Genomic DNA, 28,000 nt, shown 5'->3' with positions numbered 1-28,000 from the left:
GAATTACACCGAGTATTTAAGAAAGAAATAGCACAATTTTGCAAAAATTCTTCCACAAATTTGAAGAAAGATCTCATCCCAAATCAGTCTGTGAGGCCAGCGTTCTTCTGATATCAAAACCAGATGAAGAAATAAGAAGAAAAATAAGCTAGAGCCTTATATCTTCCATAAATATAAATCCAAAAATTGTAATACGATTTTGCCTAACTCAAATCGTATATAAAAAGGATAATACATCATGATCAAAATAATTTTATCTCAATAATGCAAGATTGGCTTACTATCTTACAGTTTAAACTTCATCACTTTAATTAACCATAGTAACAAGCTAAAAAAAAAAAAGATCATCTCAAAAATGTAGAAAAATATTTGTCAAAATCCAACATCCATTCCCAAATAAAAAGACTCATCGGGGCACCTGGGTGACTGTCAGTTAAGCATCTGACCAGCTCAGGTCATGATCTCATGGTTTGTGGCTTTGAGCCCCATGTGGGGCTCTGTGCTGACAGTTCAGAGCCCAGAGCCTGCTTTGGATTCTGTGTCTCCCTCTCTCTCTACCCCACCCCTGCTCACACTCTGTCTCTCTCTCTCTCTCAAAAATAGACATTAAAAAAATTTTTTTAGGGGTGCCTGGGTGGCTCAGTCGGTTAAGCGGGCGACTTCGGCTCAGGTCATGATCTCACAGTTCGTGAGTTCGAGCCCCACATCGGGCTCTGTGCTGACAGCTCAGAGCCTGGAGCCTGCTTCACATTCTGTGTCTCCCTCTCTCTCTGCCCCTTCCCTGCTTATGCTGTGTCTCTCTCTTTTAAAAAAAAAATTGTTTTTAAGCCTCATTAACCTACAAGTAGGAGACACATTCCTTAATCTAAAAAAGGGCATTTATGAAAATCCTGCAGTTCACACCATATTTTAATGGTGAAAAACCCAAATACTTTCCCCTGAAAGTCAGGACCAAGGCAAGGATACTCAGTCTTATCACTTTTATTTGATATTGTATTAGAGGGTTTAGCCAGTGTAATAGGTCAAGAAAAAGAAAGTGACTTGGTTGTATATATATATGCAGAGTAAAAATGGCTTGAATCTTTTTCTTTCCTGAAGATCAGGAAATGTATGTGTATGAACTTTGGTCCCCTTTAGAATAAGAGAGATCTTGGCCTCACCCCTAATTGTTTTTTTTTTTTTCCTTAAAGTAGCCGAGGTAAAGGTAGAGGAGGAGAAAGGTGGAGGAGGTACAGTGGGTGAGAGTGACACCCTCGCAGTAGGCAAAGCATGATTACTTTGTGGTTTCCGGCAGCATGGCAACCATACACGATTTAGTATTCAAAGATACTTTCTCTTTCTCCCTGTTTAAAAAGCAGAAAACTATCAAGAAAAACAGAGTCAGAAAGAACAAATGCCTTTAGGGAGAAAAACAGAATTTATGAAGTAGACTATACTATAGGTATTAGTGTATGGACAATACTCCTATTATTTTCAATCTTATTTAATCATATCTATCCTATGATGCAGGCATTATTATCCCCACATTTCACTTCCAAACCTTAATGTCACAGAGATCATACAATGGCATAGCTAGAATTGGAACCTGGGTTTTTACTGCAGTTCCCTTGCCTGTTCTCATACACAAACAAACATCTTGCTATCCATGTCAGTGTTCTCGATCAGCTCTCTCTAGCCAGCTTTAAATATGTGTAATTACTGCCTCTAATGTAGCTATTTGAAAGTAGTTTTGAAGTTCAATGAATTAGATAATACATATTAAGTCATATATGTGTGGGTTTTCCAATATCTTTCTCAAATGTTTAGCCTGAAATAGAATCCTTGAAGAATAGTATTTTTATATTCCATTGCTATTATAGTACAATAATTTCTATAAATATCCTTGGTCTGTGTTGTGCCTTTAATAGCTTAGGAATATGATACAGAGGACATAAATTATACATTGGACATAGTAACATTATAGAACACCCCAGATAAACTGCTGGATCAAACACAAGATTAAGTGTCAAGAAGCTTGAGTGAAATCTCTCTTGATATCTGATGCTTATTCTCTCCTCTATTTCTTTTCTTCTTTTCTTTCTTTCTTTCTTTCTTTCTTTCTTTTCTTTCTTTCTTTCTTTCTTTCTTTCTTTCTTTCTTTCTTTCTTTCTTTCTTTCTCTCTTTCACCATTTAAGCCTTCTCTTCAGACAACTTCTTTACCATCTTGGCTGCTTCCATAGCTCCATCCCTTAGCATATCCACCAGTACAAGCACTATGAGTTCAACCTCGTTTCACCATGAGAAATCTTTCATTTCAATTACTCCAGAACACTTGCATTTCCATCTTGAGCCTGTCTTTCGAACAGTCCTTATTAATTGGAATAAAGATGAAGGCAACAAACATTATACCAGGCATTTAGGAAGATGCTAAATAAACTAAATAAATATGGGTATTGCCTGTTTCTATTGCCTTGAAAAGTTTATTTCACAGTCTCTTCTGTCACTGCATTATGAACTAAAGGAGAAAAGAGAAAACTAGTTGCATTTAGCACCTCCTTTCCTTTTGATTCAGATTTCCCATGGATAGGAGAAGACACTGATTTTTTTTTAGCTTATTTATTTATTTTGAGAGAGAGAGCATGGGTAGGGGAGGGGCAGAGAGAGGGGGAGAGTGAGAGTCCCAAGCGGGCTCCACACTGTCAGTGCAGAGCCCAATGCGCGCCTCAGACTCACAAACGGTGAGATAATGACCTGAGCCAAAATCGAGTCGGAGGCTTAACTGACTGAGCCACCCAGGTGCCCCAAGACACTGATGTTTTTGAACAAGATAGAGATAATTTTATAGACTAGGATCAGTAGTCCAGCTAACAGACTTAAAAGACGTGAATGAATTTATTAAGAGTATGCTGAGTACAGAAGCCCTGTATATACTTTATCTCTCATAGTACTTAACTATTCCCTTTGTTTCTATTATCTGAATTTAACAAATAAAGGAAAAGAGAACCAGAGACTCAGAGAAAAATCACCCAAGTGAGCACGTGGCAATGCCGAAATTCGGAATTACGAGTCTGACTCCTCAAACTCTTATTAGAAACATGACCTTTGGCATGCTGCTTTAAGCTTCAGATTTCTCAGCCGAAAAGAAAGGTGGGTGGTGGTCACTCACTCCCTTCTCCAGTATTTACAGGGCTGTTATATGGTGAACACGTGCCCTGGATAAAATAGTCAAGCCAGACATAAAAATGACCTGTAGCCTAATAGGATTATTAAGGCATGTTGGGATGACAAAAGGCGAGGGATGGTCGGGGAAGGAAGACTTCCCTGAAAAACTTGATATGAGCTCACAACTGAAGGATAAGAGGAAGTTAACTAAATGGGCCCTGAGAAGATGGGCAGGATTCCCTTGGAAAGTTCTGACAGAGAAAATAGTGGGAGCAGATGCTGAAGGCGGGAGGGGAAGTGCTTTTTCAAGGGCCCGAGTGTTGTCAGTGGAGTTCGATGGAGCATGGGGACGCAGATTTCCATAACCAACTCCTCCTAACCAGTGTGGTTGTTCTGTGGTTTGAAGTCAAAGACTGACAAGGCCAGCCAGCGGGAAGTGCTTTGTAAATTAGAAATCACGATGTCAATGTGAAGATTGTGGGAGTTTTGCTGGTTTCCTATTTTAAAAGTCTATAACATTTCCCCAAAACCATTCTTAAAGTCTTAGCGAAGAGTGCAATCTTCTCATGGCATGAAATTGGGGTTTACAGAAGAGCTTCTGTTTCATCATTGACAGAGCTGGAGACAATTCCCAACAGAAGTTAGCCTGGCTCCTGGGGCGAAAATGTGCTTCAGAGCATTAAATACACAGTCCCCTGGCTGTTTCTAAAGAAGCCACCCTCAGACTGACATATGCATTCATAGTTTGATTAATCGTAAGTGTGTGCTTCTTGGCTGAGGAGGGGAAGAACCTGAGAACCCCCGGCTGTCTCCCAGGACAGAGAATAGAGGAGGATTTTCCACAGTGGGAGGCAGGAGAGGGAGACCTGTCAGCTGGTGACTGATGGGTGGGAGTTGGGTGACCCCGTGGCAAAACATTACGAATTCTCATGTGGGAGTCCTGCCTACCTGCCTTCTGGGTTTGCTTCCTAAGGAGGACCAGACCACACCCTGTCTACATGGCAGGGGATGGGGGATGGGGACCCATCTCCTTCCGGATCAAAAACCTTCCTCTTTCACTCAGGACACCTGAGAACAATTGCCTGCTAGATACAGGTACCGCAGAGGTGTGGCAAAGCTCTTAAGACCCCAGACTTGACGGCATGGGTGGTGTATAAGTCCACTGTCCCATACCACTTGAAATGTTGAATGTTGCTTAGAAAGATCGTTATCTCTTCATTAACTCAGCTCTCAAAGGCAGCGCTGGGCCAGGAGACATGTACCAGTGAGGGCTGTCACTCCCGCTCTGCCACTCTAGTTCAGTTGTCACCAGGCAAGCAATTTATCAAACCCCCAGAACCTCAGGATCCAGACCTGTGAGATGTTCAGCTAGAAAATTCCCTTCTAACTATAAATATAAATTCCTCATTTAGATTGCTCAACTTTCAGTTTAAATGAAAATGAAACAAGGTACATAAATGATACTAATGTAATAAGGAAGGTTACCCTTTTGTAATGAAAACAAAACAAAACAAAACAAAACAAAACAAAACAGATGAACAAAACACAAGTACTTCCTAGCAGAGACAGCCTGGCTTCTGAAGATGAGGGTGAGGGAAACAAAAACAAAGTCACAAAGTGAGGTTCTAGAACTCTGCCGCTGATAAACCATGTGCTCTTTCAATCTCTGGTGTTTGGCCTGGGATTGAGTATCCTCAGGTGGGAAGGAATATCGTACCATAAGAACAATATAAAGACAATGGTCCAGACATGTGTCTGTAGCATTGAACATTCTGTAATTATCATCTGTCATCTCAGTCCTTCACACACCATCTTTGTAATAAGGATGCACACGACCCATTAGGATTTCTCCCAGGTCACAGTGTCCCCTAGTCCTGATGTGGCACAAACATACCCTAATCCGGGGTCCAGTGCTGTGGCTCTCCGGTGAAAAGAGCCATATAGATGTAGAAGTCCTACTACCACAGGGCAAGAAGCTGTTTGACTTGCCCATAAGAAGTGAAGGTGAGGACATCAGGGAGGAACACAGTTAAGTCCAAGGGGGCACTGTAGTGAGGCTGACTCCTGGTGACAGTGGGTCCCTGTACAGCACCATAGCCCTCTGCCCCTCCTCCCCGACCACACCTGCTTGGCACCCTACCTACCTGCATTCTATCTCCCTCCCTGGGTTCCCAACCCACCTTATCTATTTTAGCCTCTCTGCATTTTTCTCCTTACCACCTTATATTACTGCTACTTCCAAGCCCCTTGTTAGAAGGAGGTGGTCAGAGAAAGGGGACCGCAGTCACTGTGAGCAACATAGACAGAACCAGTGCTTAGTTCGTGGGCCACTAACCCTACTCAGTGCATAGATTTCCATTGAGCAGTGCTTGAGGGACATAAAAGGCTTTTATAAGGTCACTGCTAGAATTAAGTTGCTGGAATTAGGGGTCATGCAATGTAATTTTTAAGGTTTCTTATATCACAAGGCCGTTGAAAAGACTTGATAATAATAGAGGGGTGCAGGAATTATAGACCTGTACCTATGAAGCTGGCAATTTCTTGTGTGTGCTATTTATAGACGACCTCCCTCCCTCCCTCCTTCCCTCCTTCCCTTCCTTCCTTCCTTCCAACAGCCCCATGTAGATCATATTCAATGTGTCAAATAAGGTTCTGGAGGTCTTAAGATGAAAGACATAGGCTTTGTTTTAGTGGAGTACAGACAAGCTAAGTATGCCTCACACGTGCCATTACTTCTTTTCATGCTTCCAGCAGACCTCACAAGTCATTACCGCACACTTACCCTCAGAAGCCATCTCAGCAATAGTTTTTTTTTTTTTAATTTTCTTTTTCAACGTTTATTTATTTTTGGGACAGAGAGAGACAGAGCATGAACGGGGGAGGGGCAGAGAGAGAGGGAGACACAGAATCGGAAACAGGCTCCAGGCTCCGAGCCATCAGCCCAGAGCCTGACGCGGGGCTCGAACCCACGGACCGCGAGATCGTGACCTGGCTGAAGTCGGACACTTAACCGACTGCGCCATCCAGGCGCCCCACTCAGCAATAGTTTTTAGCGTTGGCTTCAGTGGTAAACGCTTTTGTATAGTGTCACTGCAGAAACATTCATGACTGTATCACTGTGCTTCCACACTACATGTGAAGTCTACTTAATGCCCAGTTTCTGCTACACGAATGTACATACCAAGAAAGGATCAGTTTCCCTAGAGTCTTAGGCTCCGCATTCCTGGTGGCTTTCTGCCTCAAGTGCCCAGTTCCTGACATTCCCAGCGCTCTTCAAATTGGGAAGTGTGCAGATGGTTTCAGAGGTGTTGCAAGGATATTAAAGACAAGCTTTTTACTCCTTGTAGAAGGATTGCAATCCCTTTTCACTCCAGCATGTCTCCGGTGAGAACTTACGGAGTGCTTACTCTGTGCCTCTGCTCTGCTAGATTGAAGACTTCAGAGCAATGAGAAACCATTTTTTGATCACAGTTTAGTGGAGGAGGCAGGTATGAAAATAAATTCCAATCACAAGAAAGCAAGGATAGAGGGATATACAGAGCTCTGGGAACATGCAGGGGAGAATAGGATTAATTCTGTCAGGGAGCATCATAAAATGTGTCAAAGGGAGGGACACATGCACTGGAATTTGAAGGGTGAGTGGAGTGCAATAGGCTGAGAAGGTGAAAATGAGCTTTCTGAGGAAAGAAAGAACAAAGAAGGTGAATACACAGTGTTGGAAAAGCATCATGCACAACAAAGCAGATAAGAAACTTTGGGTCGAGATTATGAACAGACTTGACTACCAGGTTCGTGGTACTATAAACATAAGAGCAAATATTACTGCTGGCTTGTTTACTCACATTATTTCTAATTTGTGTTTGTTCTAGGCTGACTAAATATCCACAAGCCAAGGAACGGTTGGTTTTTGCCACTAATTGAACCAGTTCATCAACATCAGACACCTTTTGTGACATTCCAGAAGGAAAAAGAAAGGAAGGGAAGGAGGGAGGAAGGAAGGAAGGAAGGGAGGCATGGAGGAAAGGAAAGGAAAGGAGGAGGGAAGAAAAAAGGAAGGAAGGAAAGGAAAGGAAAGGAAAGGAAAGGAAAGGAAAGGAAGGAAGGAAGGAAGGAAGGAAGGAAGGAAGGAAGGAAGGAAGGAAGGAAGGGAGGAAAGGAAAGGGAGGAAGGAAGGAAGGGAGGGAGGGAGGAAAAAAGGGAAGAAGGAAGGGAGAGAAAATGAGAGGGAGAGAGATACAGATAAATCATAATTGAAAGGAAAGAAAGAAGAGGAGAAAGTAAAGGGGGAAATAAAAAGTAAGAAATCATTTGGGTCCACTGCCAACAAGAGTTAGGAAAGCTGATTTCTTAAGATAAACTGAAGTAAAACAAAATATGCTCCATATGTTGAAACTGTATACTTAGTTTGAGATAAACAAAAACATGTTTGGAGAATAGCTGCCATAATTAAAAAGAAATTAAAAGAAAGAAAGGAAAACCATCTGGGGATAGATACATATTTAAACACACACACGTGCATGCGCGCGCGCGCACGCACACACACACACACACACACACACACACACACAAACACACAGTGATTTCAAAACTTGAAGTTGTTTCTTTTTTATTTAAGTAAACTCTTGTTGCAAAAGGGCATTGCAACAGCTTTGCCCAAAGCACCTCATGTTCCACGCTGGGGCTGTGCAGGACTCCTCAGCATTGTTCAGATGCCAAAAGATCTTTCCAAATCTTGTCCTTTGCTTCTGTTTCTCCTCTGCTGTGGACGCCTACCCTCCCTTCTCCCTCCGGACCCGTCCAACTTACCCCTGAGCATCCAACTAAAATGTCACCTACTCCCACAGGTGTGCCACACACACAGCTGACTGGAAAGTGACTTGTTCACCTGTGAACTTTATGCGGCTGTATCAGTTTCCTGTGGCTGTTATAATGAAGTTCCACAAGCCGGGTGGCTTAAAGCAATAGTTTATTGTTTCACAGTTCTGGAAGCTAAAAGTCCGAAATCAGGGAATGGAAATCAGGTTGAGTCCTTAGGTTTCCGAGGGAGAATCTGTTCCATTTTCCCAGCTCCTAATAATGGCTGGCAATCTTTGGTGTTCTTTGGACTGTGGATGTGCCACTCCAGTCTCTCCTCCATGTCACATGGTGCTCTCCCTCCCTGTGTCTCTGTGTCTTCACGTGGCCATCTTCTCATAGGGGCATTTCCAAAACTGAGCATAATAAATGTAGTAAATTCATAATTAACGTCTTCACACTGAATTAAATGTGGAAAGTTATGGACAGAGGGTTTCTGATGAAAGCTAAAAGGTTAGGAGGCAGTTAGGTCTATACTTAAGGAGAAACACGGAGCACGGTGACCCTCTTGTCGTTACAGTTCCCAGACAGGGATTTCTTTCCTTACAGTGGGCGAGGTGGTAGAAAAGACCCCTTGCCTGGAACCATCTAATGTGATGAGCATCTGAGAACAAAAGACTCATATTTGAGTGTCATTCTGTCTAGATAGCTGCACAGTATCAATACTGTCACTACTCCTCTATTTGCCTCAGTTTATCTTCAAAAGATGAGAGTCATACTAGAAGGGGAGTAATTTTAAAATTTAAAGAAGGATAAGAACTCTTTTTTCACCTGAAATCTTGCCCAAAGCCCGAATTTAAATAGCAGATCTATGTGAATCTGTCAAAGATCTGTGAAGACAGTAAGCCCGCATTGCCAGTGGCCCAGACTGCCGCAAGGATTCTCCACAGGATGTTCTGAAGAATTCTGGAAACATAGATTTAAAAGCACTTTACAAACGGAAGTGTAGGTTTGGGGTGCAGTCATAGACATAGAAGGTTGTAGACTCATAGAAGGAGGAGGAAGGGGAAGAAGAGAAGGAGGACAGGGGGAGGGGGGAGGGGCAAGGAAGGAGAGTGAAGAAGGGATGAAAACCTTACTAGAAAATAAAAGATGCTAGGGAGGAGATGGCAAGGAGGGATCCGGACCTCAGGCCAATCTTTCGGTGGCCGTAGAAAGGTATTTCAAAGTGGTATCCCAATTCTGTCTTTGCCATCATGTAGTCAGTTGTGCATTTGGCTGGCCATTTTTCCATATCATAACTATATGATCACAAAAGTAACAGTCTGACGGAGAGACAGAGAATGTGGAAGACTCTGTAAAAATTTCAACTAATACAGCCCAAGGGTTTGTCTTATGGAAGTTAGTAATATCTAAAAAACAACTTTATCATAATTAGTTATGTGTATTTTGCTCCCGTAGTCATGAGTTGGTTGTATTTCCCAGGGCAAACAATTTGTTGTACGCTTCTGTTCCTCAGCGAATGTTGATCCTTCATTCTGACATGCCCATCTCTACCCTCACCCCCTATCCTTCCTTCCAAATGTAACTTAAACTTAGCATTCTCCAGGAAACCTCTGAATACCCAAGTCCAATGAACCTCACTCTCCTCCACGTACCTCTGTGCATTCTCTGTATCTTGCATGAGTTGTACTGTCGTGCTGAATCATAAGCTATTTATTCAACCGCTACCTGTTTTCAAATGACGAGTTCTTTTGGAGCAGTTTTATATCTGTACTCCCCAGTACGTGTTCACTGTGCCTGGAACGTGAGAGGTATCATACACGTTTGCCGAATTAACTAATATATAGGTGAGTCTATTTCAAACTGCTTTGAAGTTTTCAGGTAATCTTGCAAAAGCATTAAGGTGAAAATAGGCATAATTTGAATGTCAGTATTCTATTTAATTTGTATAAGAGAAATGAAATACTGCAGTCAAATCTCTGGTGGTGGCTTTATATTCTTGATTTAACACAGTCATGATGAGGAACACAGAAAATGGACATGGTTGTTTTTTTTTTTTTTTTTCAAACATCTTGGCAATTAGCCCAAGAGCCAAATGTTTTATTTTAATGGTATGTTTCTTCTCTCATACCACAACTAGTAAACATTTCAGATCACACATACACACAATGTTTGTTTGTATTTACTATAATTCCCTATGCAACTCCAGATGCTTGGACCATTTAGGCATCTAATACATGTTTGATGAATTAAGGAATAAATGAAGGAACACTTGAATAAAATGAGTTAAGATTCTGACATCCATTAGCAAGCTGTTACCAGTTTTCATCTGCCTGGTTTGAATGTAGGCCATCCATTTGGAGAGAGAGAATGGAAAAATGTGGCACAAACCACCAATCTGTTCAATGGTTTTGAATCAATGCTTAAAATATAATCACTTGTAAAACGTTTAGTACACCGGGAGGTAGAATATTGGGTTCTGACTCCAGGTCTGTCCCAACATTGCCATTTGAGATTAACTTTTTGGCTAAGATTGAGCTTGATCCCTCCTACATTAATGTATTCTGACTTCACGATACACAGTCTGGAGTTTCTCTAGGTCCAATATGATTCTGATGTGATTATACATGAGGCTGGATGTACAATATGTGTACATCCCAGACAGGCTTTTGCTTTGTTATCTTTGATAGGCAAGCATCATCTCAAAGTCTTAAAGAAATAAATGATTGTCTCTTTAATTTTCAGGAAAGTTTGCTGGGCGTAGGGAAATCATCCTCTGTGCTTCAAGCAGTGCCCCTCTGCTCCATACTTCTGTCCTACTCTGTATTCAAAACTCTGCAGTTAAGTGGAGAGCTCATTCTTAGAAGAAAGCTTCATTCAGCATTATTTGAAAGTGGAGCATGCCTCTTGGGGTAGGAGTGGTAAAAGATCTCACTCAGTACCTCAAGTAATGTATCAAATGTTTCTTACAACCATATTCCATACTCCCCAGAGAATTCTGGCAAATTAAGCATTCTCCACCTTCTTACACCCCCCACTCACTTCCTAAATTATTTCCCTGATCCGTGTCAGGGTGACATGCCATGTCTGATCATACATTTATGCAGCGGCTTATAACTCACAGCGCTTTCATCTACATTATTTTAAGAGAACCACACAAGTCTCAGAAGGGCTTGTTGGATTAATTTCTGCTCATTCTTCAGACAGGGAAATTGAGGCTCAGAATGTTCAAGAGATATGAAAGCATAGATAATGAAAGTGAACTGCATTGTGCCTTGAACTTTTTGATTTCTGGATCAAGGCTAATTGATTTCACCAGGGTGTTCTAGTGGGCATTTAAGAAACAGTTTTGCTGGCTCGTGTATTCTTTCCTTCAGCATATTTACAGAGCATCTATTATTTGCAGGTATTGTCCCTGGTGTTGATGTTCTAATAGTAACAAGTCATAATCCTTTCTCTCATTGAGTTTATAGTTGGGAAGAAAAAGGATATAGGCAATTGCAATACCTACTAACTCAGAAAAGCAAGCAAAGAAAAACATTCACTAATTGGAAGGAGTCATCTAATCATCTTTAATTTGCCACGACTAGATAATCGAGCAAAGATGACCTTCATCTATGGCCTGCAGTCTGCTACTGAATTGCGTTTTTTCCTGATATAATTCACTGACCAACTGGAGAAAATGTAACACAGTAGCTGTACATAACCTCACTGGACTATCATCAAATACAAATTAACCACATAGTAAATAAGTGTCAGGGCCTGGAAGCAAATCAGTGTGACAGATTCGCTTTTCTGCCTGGAAACTTTGATTTTTATAGGGCTTTCAATAACAAAAGAACAGGATGCCTCTGGAGTACCAAAAGTAAGGACATTTGGATGTTTAGCCAAAAACACACAACATGGAATGACTCTTTTTCCAGGCAGCTACTGATCAAAGAAGTTTCAGTCATTCCTGCTCATTAGTGTTGAGTCCTCTAGGGGTTCTCTCTTAAGAGACCTTAGGAGTTTCTACACTTCTTTACCGTTTCAATGGCACTGGCTCCTCTCCTGTTGATCATTCTTAAACCAGTGCAGAAACTACTTGGAGATCATTGTAACCATGCTGGGGCGTATGGAAATGGTGGTAAGCGCTCCCTCCTAAGGAGAAAGAACTATTTAATGAAAGTGTAAGGAAGGGGGAAAAATGAAAGTTATTCTTTGGGTTGACTAGTTTTGGATTGCTATTTGTAGTGTTTTCTTTTACTCCCCTGGAAGTGAGTCCAACATAGGAAAGGGCAAGCTACTATTTTTGAGAAAAGAACATTTCAGACTTTTATCAGAACTGGAATACGAAGCATGGATGGAAGAACTTTTAAATGATATGCAAACCGAGAAAGATATCCAATGGCAGACTGTTAAAAAGAAGTGGTTTATTATGTAATTGACCATAATAAAGATACCCCAGGGTCTCTGAGATCTATTGGATTATTCACCTGGTTGATTTCTCGGATATAAATGCCTTTGTGATTCCAATTTCAGTATATGTGCTGCGAAGTGAGCATTGCCTTTGTGATTCCGAATGGACGAGTGTTTAACTTCATTGGGCTTTTGAATAGTGTAACTGACATTCATCAACTTGCTTTTCTTCTGGGCCCTGAAATAGCCACGCATTACTTGGGCATGTTGTAGAAAAGCCTAGTTTGGTTGATTTACTGGATTTAAGTATGATTTTTCTCACAATGATTTGGGCCATTTGTTCTTGAGATAGTTTGGCACATTGGGGACAGTAGTGACAGTCTAAATTTCTTGAGTGTATGCTTGATAGACCATACAGCAGACCACCAGAGGCTGAAGCTGACAAGATTGGATTCTAGCTTGCTGCAGAGGCCTGTGTGGGCATCAGAGCCATTTTAGTGTTTGGGCAGGGGATGGAATTTGCAGATAGATTTCAGGGTAGTCCCAAGTGGCCAGAATGGTTATCCACATGCTCTTCTCGTAGGTATGGAGCTGACCACTTGGATAGACTCATGTCACAGGCTCTCAAAATTAGAGAGATCTGTAATTGCCCATTATGTTCTGGACGGGGCTCAATTACTATTTGAACTCAGCATGAACCATTTTCTTGGAAAATCAGAGAAAGAAGACCTAAATATTACCATTAAGAAACAGAAAATGGATACTCTTCCCATTCAAAAATAGGAGCAAGGGTGCCTCGGTGGCTCAGTCATTTGAGCCTCTGACTTTGGCTCAGGTCGTGTTCTCATGGTTCATGAGTTCGAGCCCCCCGGTTGGCTCTGTGCTGACAGCGTGGAGCCTGGAGCCTGCTTCGGATTCTGTCTCTCTCTCTCTGCCCTTCCCCACTGCCTTTCAAAAATAAACATTAAAAATTAAAAAAAATAATAAGAGCAAATACTGTTAACATATTTAGTTGAGAAAATAACTGGAAATTGAATTAAAATTTTTCAGATGAAGGAAATATAAGGAGTGCAGCAATCTATCATTTTTATATTACTTTTTTTGAAAAAAAAGATGTTTGAAATGAAAGCCAAAATGGATATTTGGGGGTCAAATCATGTATATTACCATTATCTAAATTCTGGTAGGTATTTCTGCTTCATGTAACATCAGCTATTTTAGTTCATTTTAAAATATCTTCAATAAGGAAAATATCACAGAATAAATTCATATTATGCATTTTTTTAAAAATCATTTTTGCATCTCTACTGTGTGCGAGTGATTTTGCTAAGTCTGTGGGGAAAAGTGAACCAGAAAGCCACCCATTCTTGCAGAAATCCTGTTTCTCAGTGGCTGTGAAAAATCAAACAGCTCGGCACTTAGCCTCCGTGGGGAGTATGCCATATGCGTGGCGCACAAATGGAATTAAAGTGAAGATGCCTTGGGGTACTGGCTTGATACTGAAGAAAACATTTATGATCAAGTCTTTTAATCAATTATCAGACCACCTAGTTGAAACCATACTACTTCCAGACACCATATTTATCATTTAATTGGAGTTCGTAACAGAACCTGTTTTTCCTTATGTCTTTTGTTTGCCAATTCTTCCTGCATTACTTTTCAATGGATGGTAGCTGTTCTCTCTCAAATGCTGTGCCCAGAAGGGGAAACATCATTCCTACATCTTTTCTTTATACATATATATATATATATATATATATATATACACACACACACACACATATATAATATATATAATATATATATTATATATATGCATTATATATATAATATATATTATAATTAATTTATATGTGTGTTATATATATAAATGTTGTGTTTTTTCTATGTGCAGGAGAAACGTGTTTATTTTAGAAATTCTAGATAATATAGCTAAATTGAAAGTGAGACTTGGTACCTAAAAAGTCTTCCACAGTAACTGGTCTGTTATCCGGTCTATGATTAAAGGGACCTCAGCTTTACAGGAAGTTAAATAGTCTCCTTTCAGGACAGAAGCATAGACAAGCTATGGGATCTCAGAATTTAAACAAACAAACAAAAACAGGTATCTCTGCAGTGATAGGAAGGCCAGACCAAACCTGGAGAAGTAAACAATATTTATTGGTTCTTGCTATCTTTAAGCAAGCTAATAAAGGCAATTTGATATTTCTGGCACACAAAAGTCGAAATTATAACCCCTGAGGATATACAAAATCTCCATATAAAGGCTTTTTTTTTTCTTTTGTCTTAATATCATTTCAGACTATCTTACTAACCACACATTAAAAAGTTCTTTGTGTGTTAATCAGCCGCTCTTACTGTGTTCATGTAAACAAAACAGGCAAATAAAACACCAAATGAATCACACTGATTCAGAAGATTGTTACCTTAATGAATGCTGTCAAATCCTTGCCTGAAGGCAAGAACTTGAACAAAGTGAAACTAATACCTTGCCCTGCCCTCATTAGGAGTCAGGATAACCTTATACACCATGTCTTGGAGTGAGAGGGAAACACTTAACACAAAAAAAGGAAACAAAATAAGCACATAGAAAAGTATGCCTGTGTCAATCACTAGTCCTCAAATAAATACAACCTTAGCCTTTCCCTATAAATTTCGACTTCCCTAATGAAAACAACTTTCTCCTTGCAGATAGGAAAATTATGCTATTTTTTTCTCCATAAGAATATAATCCTTGCAATCCGTCTAAGATCTTTTTTCCTTTAAATTTTATTTGTATGAAAGTGCCTGTCATCCCAAATGTTGCAATCACAAAATTGGAACCAGTATTTAAAAGTGGAAAAGCATTAAAATATTATGGACAAAAAAAAAAAGTGTCTGACAATCCTGTGACCCCAAGGCATTTATTCATTTGGCATATGTTCATTGAGCACCTTCTGTGTACCAGGCACTAGGGATGATCTGTGAACAAAAATAAAGTGACCTAACCAGGAAGCAGTCTAAGGGGATAAAGATAAAGCATGGTGACATTTCAAAACAGAAGGTTAGGAAACATCTCAGATAAAGTAACATCTAACCAGAGATGTAAATAAAATGAGAAAGTTAGACAAGCGGAAATGTGGGGAGATTTCAAGTATAGCAGAGTGAACATCTAAATCCCTAAGGACTTTGCCATGTTAAGGGAACAGCGTGGTCAGACCAGAGTAAGCTCACATTGGCCTAACTTGAGATGAGGCCAGACAAGCAGGAAGGGCCAGAGCTTTGCAGGTCATTTTAGATTTTAGATTTTCTTTCTTCCTTTCAATGTTTACTATTTATTTTTGAGAGAGATAGAGTATGAGGTGGTGGGGAGCAGAGAGGAAGACACAGAACCCGAAGCAAACCATAGGCTCCGAGCTGATAGCACAGAGCCCGACACGGGGCTCGAACCCATGAACTGTGAGATCATAACCTGAGCCGAAGTTGGACGCTTAACCGACTGAGCGACCCAGGCGCCCCAGATTTTAGATTTTCTTTAACTGTAACAGGAAGCCATTGGTACTCAACAAATAACTGTAATTTATTGAAGCAAAAATGTCTCAGGGCGAAAAAAAAGGCTTAGTGTCTTTTTAGTCAAGGAATATGGAGACAGGATCTTCCAAACCCACTTTAAGAAGGAGAATTTTTAAAAATTTTGGAAGCTAATGTAAATTCTCCCTTCCATTTTCTAACCTAAAAATAGTATAAAATACCTACGTCTTTAGGTGGGCCACACACCTGGGCTCCTGAGTTTGACCATGATTGTTTTGAAGAAGATTGTCAAAAACCTCATTGAAAGGAAGTTCTCAGACTCTGGGCTCTTCTGGAAGGGAAGAGTTTATTCTACTTGTTTCTAAGTCACTAAATATTTTAGTACTTCAACAACCAACAGATCTTTGGGTGGATCTGGTAGAAGGATATCAAGTCAAAAGAATTTGTGGACTGGGGGGTTAGAGTATATAAATAACACTGTTATTTTCTCCACCTCTCCCCCAAGAGACTAGTTCGTTCCAGGAGCTGAGGGGAACATCTCTTATCTCGGGTTACGGTGCAGAACTGAGCCCTGATGGAGCCATTCCTAAGTAATGGAGAAGGCTGGCATGGAGAGGTTAATGTGAGAATAGCATTAAGAGAGTAGGAAAGAAGGCTGGGCAGAAAGTTGGTGCCCTTCTTTTATCACCTCAGGTTTACTGCTAACCACAGAAAGCTTCTTCTCACTACAAGCCCCTGTGACTCCGACCAAGGGCTTCTTTGGATGGCGGCACAATACTTAGCGCATGCAGAAAACAAGCCGGAGTTAGTGCTTTCCTCCAATGATGACAGAGGAATTGGGCAGTGAATGTCCCGGCTTGCTCAGGCCCTGGGAAACTCTGAAGTATATTCTACATACTCTTCCAAAGTGTCCTCACAGGATTCCAGTTGTCCACAGTGATAAATGGCTACATACCTCACCTTTCTGTGCGCCACCCCCCCTTCCCCGTTTACTCCCATCTTCCCTTAAATGACTTTCCTGAGATCTCTTGTCCAGTAAACCATGTGCACCACTATCCTTGCCTCAGAATCTTCTTTGGTGGAACTCAAGATGGAAAGTTATCCCTCTCCTCACTGCCAAGCTAAAAGCCATACTTTAAGGCTCCACTTATATGGCTTTTCGAGGCAAGCCTAGAATGTCACTTTTTTTTTTTTTTTTGCCTCTGCAACCTCTATTCCGTCTGCCTTGATTTTCCTTCCCCATTTTCATCCAACCACAAGCATCATCTTTTAGATTCCAACCCAAGCGTGGTTGGTGCCATAGCTCAGGGGTTAGAGCACTGGTCTTTTAGATTCCAGCCCAAGCATCACCTACTCCATTAAACTTTCTCTGCGCCTTCCTGGGCAGTGTCACTGCCTCCCTCTTTCTCCTTGATTTCTAGGCCTAATTTATTCAAAAGAGAAAACACATGCACATACGCATACAAACAAAGCCAAATGATGAATAGAGTTATGAAAAAGGCATAAATGACATAATTGAAAAGTGTTCTTTTGTCTATTGTCACTCCAGGAAAATACTTGTTTCTTCTAACTATGTAGAGAAGCAAAGAAAAGTGGATACCTACCTTTTTCTCTGTGCTCTCTCTTTTATCCTATGTTTCCCCAATATTTTCTGACATCTTTATTTCTGGTACTAGTCACATTTTTAACACATCTTTGACTAAATTTCATGAATGGTTTGCAAATTCCTCTTGATAGACGACACATCGCAAAGACCAAAGGCATATGTATAAGCACCAACAGGAAATGAAGGAAAATAATGTTAATGGAGGATGTTGAGGATCAACATGATTATTTGTAGTTTTTCCTTGGGAGGCCATGTTTAGGATGAGCTGAGAGCAATGAATAGATTCAGGATTAGGGCCTTGTTTCTAATTTTTTATCGGGACATATATTGGTTAGTGAGGAAAAATAAGTATACACATCTTTATGACGTGGGCAAAACTATAATACTGGTGTTATTAAAGATGCCATAACAATTATTTGTATAAACAGATTTGTATATTTAATGATAGCATCCATCCACGCCACTTTTGGGTCTTAAATGAGCCACCATGGAGAGGCCATCTTCCATTCATTAGCCTGGTCTTTATGATATTACTCCAGTTTTCGTTTATTTATATCATTCCAGGTTATAAGAATTATGCATGAATGCTATTCTTAAATCTTAGAGCTATATTTAGAAGATTTCATCAGTGTAATGACATGGTCTGCCAATGCCTTAATTTCACCATAAAGCTCACCCGCTAAAGCTAATGAATTTGGGAGAAATTGGGAGAATGATGCCTGTGAATTCCATAAAGCACAAGCTTTCAACACTTATATACAAAGGTTAACTACAGATTCACGGGTGACGGAGAGGTGGGGCAGCCTTCCTCTGTGTTCCCAGGGTCATGGTCAGTTTGGGCTGCTTATCTATCCTCTCTGTGTCAGCAGGGTGGCTTTGTGACAAGGCTGAAATGGTCAGCAGATCAGTCCTCACTCACTTCCCTGGTGATATACTCAAGGTGTTCTAACAGCGTTCAGCTTAGCTCCTCCATGGGCCACGCAAGCTTAGGCTGGGCAGGAGACAGTGAAGGGAAGAAATAAAGTGACCAGCTTTCTTTTTCTGCGACACTGAGTTGTCCTTCCTGCTGGAGAAGAAATAGGCTTTCCCTATACTAAAAAAAATCCAATACACAAATATCTAAGTATTCAGAGGACTTGAGACTGATTTGTTTTATCAAATGATTCACAGAAGTTTCCCATTAAATAACCAGTTGAGAAATAGCCAAATCAGTTTATTAGATGCTTATAAGTAAGGCAGGGGGTAATTCATAAGCTTTCTCTACATATCAAAAGTGGAGGTATGGGGCACCTGGGTGTCTCAGTCGGTTGAGTGTCTGACTCTTGATTTTGGCTCAAGTCATGATCTCGTGGTTTGTGGGATTGAGCCCCACATCGGGCTCTGCACTGACAACGTGGAGCCTGCTTGGGGTTCTCTCTCTCCCTCTCTGCCCTTCCCCCACTCATGCTCACTCTCTCTCAAAATAAATAAATAAATAAACATTTTTTAAAAGTGAAGGTAAATAATGAAACATGACTAGATCCTATAGGCCTATTTAATAATCAGCTTAATATTCAACATAATAGTCATAAACTAGATATTCTAGAATGTGACCTTTCTTAGCATATGTATAACCTGGGAAAAGCATCACCAGTGTCCAGTGTTTGTGATTCTGTGTAATTTTAAACACTCATTTAGAATAACATGACAACATTTTTTTCTTCTTCTTTTTCCTGTTCTCATGACTGATTTATCCTTTAGGAGAACTGCCAATCAGAGAATTTCAAATCCCATTTTTCCATTTCTGAAATAGTATTTGTAAACTGTTTCTCTGCTACGATGCCTATGATGGCTATTGGTCACCCGCCATGAATTTTTCTTCTAACTCCCGCATGCTGTCTTTTTGACATACAGAGCGCCCCCCCCCCCCCCCCCCCCCCCCCACCCGCCCTATCCCTTACTGGATACACAACCTCAGATCCAGGCTCCCTGAGGCGTTGACCCTAATGGGACCCTAATGGGACCCTAATGGGACTTGGCATTTGAGAGCAAAGTGTTCTTATTTTAAGGAACAGCAGCCTGGGGGCCACAAACGTGGATCCACATTCTCTTTGTCTCAAATATCTTCACCCAGGAAAGGTATACATACTCCCTGGTCTTTATTTTTTTTTTATTTTTTTATTTTTATTTTTATTTATTTTTGGGACAGAGAGAGACAGAGCATGAACGGGGGAGGGGCAGAGAGAGAGGGAGACACAGAATCGGAAACAGGTTCCAGGCTCCGAGCCATCAGCCCAGAGCCCGACGCGGGGCTCGAACTCCCAGACCGCGAGATTGTGACCTGGCTGAAGTCGGACGCTTAACCGACTGCGCCACCCAGGCGCCCCTCTCCCTGGTCTTTAAAATAGTTGCTCAAATGTTACCATAATCTTAAGGCTCTTTGTGACCACATTACCGAAAATCTCTTTACCTCGTCCTCCCTATCTTACTCTTTTTCATCTTTCAGCACATTATACATCTACTTGATTCTTTTGTGTATCTTTCTTTCACCCCCACTCAAAGGTAACTTTCACAAGGACAGACAGTCTTGTCTATTCGTTGCTGTTTTGCTGGCACCAGAAGAGGGTGTAGCTCATAATAGGCACTCAACACATGTGGAATGTAAATGGATGAAAATTGCCATTATTACTGTTTTATACATGGAAAAAAATAGCAGTGGGGCTTGGAAAGGACAAATCATTTGTCAGAGGTACGTCTAGTGTAGGGTGGAGCGGTTCTGAGGCCCCAGTCTGTCTGACCCCAGGCAGGGCCTTGGTCACCACACTGTTGTTTTACAAGTGCTTTGCTGACCTGCATCTTTCCACTTGCTCGGTGAGCATTTTGTTTGTTTTCTAAGAAGAGCCGTTCTTTGGGCTTTTGGTGCCATATCTCTTCTTTATTAGTGGCCTAATTGACAAAGCCAGCTGTGTCCTAGGTTTATATGTTATGAAAAAATTGTTAGTTTTTGTTGGTTTGTTTTAACGTTGGGTTCACAAAGTGCAAAACAAGCGAGCCAAATATATTTTGCATTATTTTGGAAACCCCTGCATGATCCATATGGAAAGTAAATACAAATGTTCTGGTTATTTTACATGGGGTTTCAATAATATTTGATGACTAGAGAGTCCATAGGGCATTTTCAAAAATCAGTAATGGGAAGTTGGGCTGAGTTAAGAGAGAAACAGTTGCAGCCCCTCCCCCCCCCCCATGCTCAATCACTACAAGCTGTGTAAGAAAGCTCGTATAATTGATTCAAGAATATGGCAACTCATTTCATAAATATCATAAAAATCACAAATATTTAAAAATAAGAGTTCCCAAAGTTCTAAATCTGTGGCACAAACCACTATTCCACCTAACCCTGCAGGGGAGTTGTTTTGCTTGGAGGACAGTTATCCACTAAAAATAAGCCCGTTTCTTCTTGCTCACATCTCTGAAGCTTCTCATGCGCTAGTCCCAACCTGGACTGACAAAATGCCAACCACTTGAGGGGAGTCTGGGTGGCTCAATCAGTTAAGCATCCGACTTCAGCTCAGGTGATGATCTCACGGTTCATGGGTTCGAGCCCTGCATCCAGCTCTGTGCCCACAGCTGCCCACAGCTCAGAGCCTGGAGCCTGCTTCAGATTCTGTCTCCCTGTCTCTCTGCCCCTCCCCTACTCATGCTCTGTCTCTCTCTGTCTCTCTCTCTCTCTGTCTCTCTCTCTCTCTCTGTCTCTCTGTCTCTCTCTCTCTCTGTGTCTCTCTCAAAGATAAATAAAAACATTAAAAAAAAATTCAACCACTTGAGGTGGAGAGGTTCTTTCTCTACCATTACTACCTCCCTTTCTGGAGTCAATGAGTCCACCTCCCACACATCTTTGAAACCACAAGATTCGTCTCCTATCCTATGGCAACAAAAGGGCCCTATGAAGACCCAGGTACTTTGATGAAGAATTTTTTCTGTTTATTTCATTTCAAAGCATAGTACACACTGACTGATGTTCTTCCTTTTGTAGTTCTAGATCATCAGTGTCTCTGAGTAACTGAAAGGTTATTAGTTTGGAAATTAAAAATTAAGAATTCAGGGGTGCCTGGATGGCTCAGTGGGTTAAGCATCTGACTTCGGCTCAGGTGATGATCTTGTGATGATCTCGGGGTTCATGAGTTCAAGCCCCGCATTGAGCTCTGTGCTGACAGCTCAGAGCCTAGAGCCTTCTTCCAATCCTGTGTCTCCCTCTCTCTCTGCCCCTCTCTCACTTGTTCTCTCTCTCTCTCTCTCTCTCTCTCTCTCTCAAAAATAAATAAATAAATAAATAAATAAATAAATAAATAAAACATTTAAAAAAATTAAGAATTCAAACTGGAACATGTTGACATGCTCATAGTAATATATGACAAACTACAAAGTTCAAAGTTTTAGTGGATAGATGTTTAATCCATCTAAACATAAATATAAACTTTGAAAACTACCTCAGGAATCACTTCCTCCAAGAAAGTAAAATAAGATTTGTGTGCAGTGTGTATGTGTGTGGTTTCAAAGTTTGAAATATCTGGGATCTTAATTTATGAGTAGCTTAGTAACTTAGCTATTGCCATGTTTAGCTGGCATAGGGGAAAGAGAGGAGGAAGAAATATAAAACAGACATGTTTGAATCACACCTCTTTCATAAGCTCTAAAATGGAGATTAATAATAATTACTCTAAAGGATTATTGTAACTGCTTTGTGAATAATTATAGGTTTTTTTTCTGGAGTATAGAAAATAAAGCTATGAGATACTGTTTAAAAACACAGGAGTTGAAATTGCCAAGATTTAGGATGAAGACTAATGCTGTGACATTTTTTTTTCTGAAAATGAAAATTATTTAAATATATAACTGCAGTTAATGTGAAGTCTATTAGAAAACTCAATCACTGCATATTTTATGGGTAAGGAAAAATGTTGTCCATATACAGTTTGTATCAAAAATCTGTGGTATTGCTAAATAATTGCATCACAGATAAATTACCTAGTACATTTTGCTATATGATGCACTGTCTTCCTAAAATATTTTACCTTTTTCCATTTTACATTCATAGTTACTAGTACTGATACTTATGGGAAAATGTTCTACCTATCAATGAAGTGGTTCTAATCTGTGAGATTGAACAAAGGAAGTAGGAAGTTCTTGACCTATGTAAACCACAAATGATATATTCAATCTCGGATAACAGAGTGGCTATAACCAAGTGTTGCTATAATCTGGGGCAAATTTCCAAGGGAGTTAGATATATGGTAAAGCTCATATAATTATATGTATAAATATGTTGCATATATATATATAATTATAGATAGATATCCTACCTTCTCTGTGGAAAGATGAAGGGCAGATTACTTTAACTGCTCTTTATTAAACTGTTATACAGCATCTAGTAAGTAGAATAAAAGAGATCAGTGGGATTACTATGAAGTTACAGGAATCCTTGAAAATGTATAGTGAAGCTCACGTATAATGTGTATTGTGCTTTAAAAATTCTATTTTTAAAAACTATGATTAAGAAAGAGAGTGGAAACATTGAAATCTTAGATTTTTCCCCCTTGATTGAGGTTGTTTTTAAATCCATGACCAACAAGTTACTGTGAGCTTCCCGCTGTGGTTAATTGTGAATAACCTTTATAGTTAACTCTTATAGATTGACAAAGTTTAGGCAACAGGGACACATGATCCAGCTCTTCTGGCTTTATCTTACATTTGGATCTGTTCACCTTTTCAAAGTCACTCATTATGAGATTGACAAAGAGCCCAGTTGTCTCAAATTCCCAGTGTTTACTATAAACACAGGAAGTTCATAATTCTCAGAATTAAGCCTAACGCGGAACCTGTTTCCGTAGAGTGAATTCTGCAATTTCCCAAAGAACCCAAGTGAAAAGTACTTGAAAGAACATGTACACTGATGAATATCTTATTGATTGAGGCCCCATGAATGTAGAATCTGGAGTCATTCAGACATTATGTGTGAAACATATCTTTTTATCTCCCCTTGAAGAAAAATCTGATAAGCAGAGCAACAGTGCAAATAGGAGTTCTAGGGAGATATCTGACAGACAAGAACTGACCAACTGTTGTTAAGCCTTTTTCTGAGATCTGTGTTGTTAATTGGTATGCTATTATTTCAACTTTGTTGTCATCACATGCTGGGTGCTTATTAACTGTGAGTAATCTGAAAGCTTCTGAAAGACAAAACAATGCGAGTATTTACTGTTCTGTACCTATATGCAAAACAATTTGTATAGCACCTTTCATTAAATCTTAGCCAAAATACCACATGTGGAAGCCTGAGGGGCCAAGTGATAGGACAGTTTCTGGGGTAGATCCTCCCCATGACTCTCAGAAGCCTGAAAATAAAGCTGCTTGTTTGGCTCACCTTCTGCCTGAACTGCTGTGGCTGACATTGAGTTAGAGGTTATAAAAACTTTCTCTGAAAGAGAAACAGACACATAAATGTTAAGATCTACTTGTGTGCTTTCATGTTGTTTTCCCTATAATCTTCCAACAAACTCATGAGGTATCTTTGGTTATTTCCACTAAATATTTCAATAAATTGACGCTCTAAAAGGTTAAGCAAATATCCCAAGGTTGAGTAACTACTAAGTGGTGAAACCCATCTACGAATCTCTCCTGTGGTCTCCAAGGAGTATACGTTTTACGTTCTATCACATTGCATCAAAGGTGCTGTTACCTACTAGCAGCTGCACTGGGTAGATCTTCACCCAGGCCCTCAGCACAACACTTACCACATGTGGTCATACATCATAGTGGTTTGTTTATCCATTCTCTGCACTCAAATACAGCTTCTTTATGGGCAGTAGAACTTGTCGTCTTTACACTGGGATCCAAAGAACCCAGCACATGTCTTGGCACCTAGTGTGGCTCAGTACATTTTTATTAAATGGATATTCAGAATCAGAGGAACTAACCCAGAAACCAATCTTCACCTTCCTGGGAATGGTGTGGGACAGGAAAATGGGTTATGTTAGCAATGCTTATTTAAATAAAAGCAGTATTTTAATGCTGCTGATATGACTTGAAGGAAACAGAAGATGTCCTGTGGGTCCCTTACAGAGTGTGGTGAGGAATTCCAGGAATGGCTCCCTAGGTTCAACGCCTTCATCCCTCAGACCTATAAACGTGATGAGATCTCTTTCTGGTAATGACGATATGTTATATGGCAGAGCTGACCTAAAGATAAGGGTGGGCCTAATCTAATCATACAAGCCACTTTAAAAGCAGACAGTTTTCTCTGGCCAGTGGTGGAATGAGGAAGTGAGAGAGACTCAGAGCTTGAGAAGAATACGCCCCACCAGGGCTGGTAGGAAGTGGGAGAGAGTGCACCGCATGAGAAAGAATGTGGGTGACTTTACAAAACTGGGAGAGGCTCTAAGCTGACAACCAGTAAGCAAATAGACTCAGTCTCATAGCTACATGGCTGTTGGCTGAATTCTGTCGGCAATAGCAATAAACTTGGAGGGGATGTCAAACCCTGGATGAGAATACAGTCAGCCAACTGCAGCCTGGTGAGATTGCAAAAAGAACCCTACCGAACTGTGAGCTAATAAGGGGGTGTGTTTTCAACCCCTAAATTTGTGATGATTTGTTACCCAACAGTAGAAAACAGATAGATAGGACGACAAACTTTTTTTTTATAAGAACTAACTCTAAAATAAATGAAATTCACTATCCTCTTTGAAGGGACTGTAATGAAACCTTTAAAATGAACAGTAACTTCAGGGAACAACCCCCATCTGCTTCAGGGGTTCAGCAGGAAAGACCTTCATTATCCAGTTATAAATTTACATTATACATCTCTAGTTGCCTTCCACCACATGACAATGGATGTATGCTCTAAGAATTTAATGTATTCTATGGGCTTCTGAGTGGCATCCATACTAAAGAGGCAAAATCCTTTTTGGGGGGAGGCAGGGGAAGTGTATTTTAATGATGTTTGAAAGAAGCAAAGGCCTTTTTTGTGGCCTTATTCAACTTCCCCCAAAACTTGTCTCAGACTCTGTCACACTGAAAAATATATGTGACTTTCTTTTATTCTTTCATGTGTTTTGAGTTTAATAACATATGCTGTTTATATTTGGTTTCTATAGAGAGTTCCTTTTTGTCTTGTAAACAGTTGCAAAGATTTACCTAGAGCCGTGTGGGTTTTCTCTTTCTTTCTTTATTCTCCCACCCACTTTGGAAAGTCTGAATAGTTCCAAGGATTAGCAGCAGCTTAACTTCCGTCATGATGTGTAATAGACAAATGCAGCTATTCCATTTTGGCTCTTCAGGACAGTATGAAATTAACCAGTTGTCTTGTTCTTTCTCACAGTCTGGATCTTAATAGTCACTCCTATGTGTGTTTCATTGACTTGTCAGAGAGTACCCATAAATGAATCCTCAACATGAAATGAGTTCAACTTCTTCTTCCAAATGAGTTAGATGCTTCTGGAAAGGATAATCAACTCCTCAGCATGTAGTATATGACAGATACTGAACTAATCCAGTAACACAGGCTATTTTTTGTGCTCATTAATATCCCCATTTTTCAGATTAGCACACTGACAAAGAAATGGAAAGACCTGCCATAAGTGTACGGATACTAAGTGGAGGGTCTGTATGGCAATTAATCCAAGATGACTCCACATTGCTGGCACTTAGATCAGTGTTAGACCTCATAAATTACCACAAGACTCATATATTCGGTCTCCCAGGTAACAGTCTGTCCTTGACTCTAGCACCTTAAAATCTATTATGAGAGAACATGATAGTTCTTTTCATTTCAACCACAAATATGTTAATAATAAAACCATGAACTCATCTGAACACTTTTATATTTTCAACCTAAGCCTCTTCTTGGAAATGACATGTTCTGTCATCCCCTGTGGGGATGTAGATGTAGATTGGTGCTGTTCCACAGGCTATTTTTGTTTAAATTTCTTAAAATGGAATAAAAATAAAAATCCAGCTTCTCACACTGGCCACTTTTCAAAGGTCCAATTTGCCACCTATGGCCAGAGGCTCCTCTATTGAACAGCACAGATTTATAGAACATTTCCATCGTTGCAACAAGTTCAATTGGGGAACACTACAAGAAAGCCGTAGTAACATTAGCTAAGCCCTGAGCTTCACGCTGGGGATAAAAATGAAAGAAAATATGTTTTATGGAGCTGAAGGGCTAGAGAGCCTCAAAGTTCATAGTTCCTTTATGCTATTAAAAACAAAAACTTCAGGTGTTTTTTTTCCCAGAGTTTCTGATAGTGCACTCTCCCCAGCTCTGGTATACAAGGACACAGGAAAGAACCTTGCTTTTCCCCCATCCCAGCTTCAACACCCTTGTAGCTTGTGACTATATACCCTCTTACCTGCCCACATGAATGGTGATCATCATTTAAAACTAAACATTTTAGGGGCGCCTGAGTGGCTCATTTGGTTGAGCATCCAACTCTTGGTTTTGGCTTAGGTCACGATCTCATGATTTCGCGGTATCAAGCCCCAAGTCACGCCTGTGCTGGCAGCGCGGAGCCTGTTTGGGATTAGCCCTCTGTCCCTCCCCCATTCATGCTGTCATTGTCTCCCTCAGAATAAATGAATAAACTTAAAAGAAAGTTAAACCTAAATATTTTAGGCACTCAACTAAGGATGCTTGAAATATAGGCATTAAGTAGCCTATCAAACCCCTAGCAAACCTGTACCTTGACTCCTAACTAACGCCTATCTTTTGAGTCTCAGTCCAAATGCCATGTCTTCTGGAAGCCATCTCTGATTCCCTAGAAACTAAGCTCTACGCCCTTGCTCTGTATACCCACTACAATTCAAAAATTGTAATAATCATCCCTCTTGATTATCAATTCTAACATAATCAATGCCTTTGCTCCCCACTTAAACAATGAGCACCACATGAGCAGGAACTCTGTACTGTGTTCATCATTGGATTTCTAACTTCTAGAACAGTGCCTGGCACTTTGTAGAGGCTTTTTATTTGTTTTATTACCGACTAGTTTTTGTTTTGTTCTGAGAATATAGACAAGAGAGTCAGATTTTTTTTAAGTTTATTTATTTATTGTGAGAGAGAGAGAATGTGTGCACACACACGTGCGAGCAAGGGAAGGGCAGGGGGCGGGGGGAAGGGAGAGAGAATCCCAAGCAGGCTCTGTACTGTCAGCATGGAGCCCAACACAGGGTTCAATCCATGAACTGTGAGATGAAACCAAGAGTCAGACACTTAACCGACTGAGCCACCCAGGCACCCTGAAAAAGTCAGCTTTTTAAACATATAGTGTACCCCATCTACTCATATCTACAACATCATCTCTAACAGTAGTCCAAAAAATTCACTTTGGTTACCTTGAGAAAAATATTATGTCTTCATTGTGTCTTCTGATGTGAAAGAAGTATATTTTTTCCCAGAAAATTTAAGGCAGCAGGATGTAGCACATGAAAGAAGTGGTCTTGAAGCAAAGGACCCAGAGTTAGAATTTTTTCTGTGCCGCCAAATTTGCTATGTGAGCTTCATCCCA

At 40.3% G+C, this 28,000-nt stretch overlaps 1 long non-coding RNA gene and 1 pseudogene across 1 annotated transcript in view; both read left to right on the top strand.

Annotated features, from left to right (window-relative positions):
* LOC109496188 overlaps positions 1-28,000 on the top strand; it is a 150,145-nt gene that overhangs the window by 81,161 nt on the left and 40,984 nt on the right. The window lies entirely within an intron of this gene.
* On the top strand, positions 11,236-13,120 carry LOC101099688 (annotated as a pseudogene).

This window comes from Felis catus, chromosome F2 (assembly GCF_018350175.1).
Source record: "Felis catus isolate Fca126 chromosome F2, F.catus_Fca126_mat1.0, whole genome shotgun sequence".
In the NCBI taxonomy this organism is placed as follows: Eukaryota; Metazoa; Chordata; class Mammalia; order Carnivora; family Felidae; genus Felis; species Felis catus.
Note: the sequence above shows the minus strand (reverse complement) of the source record. Positions and strands in the feature narration are given on the sequence as shown.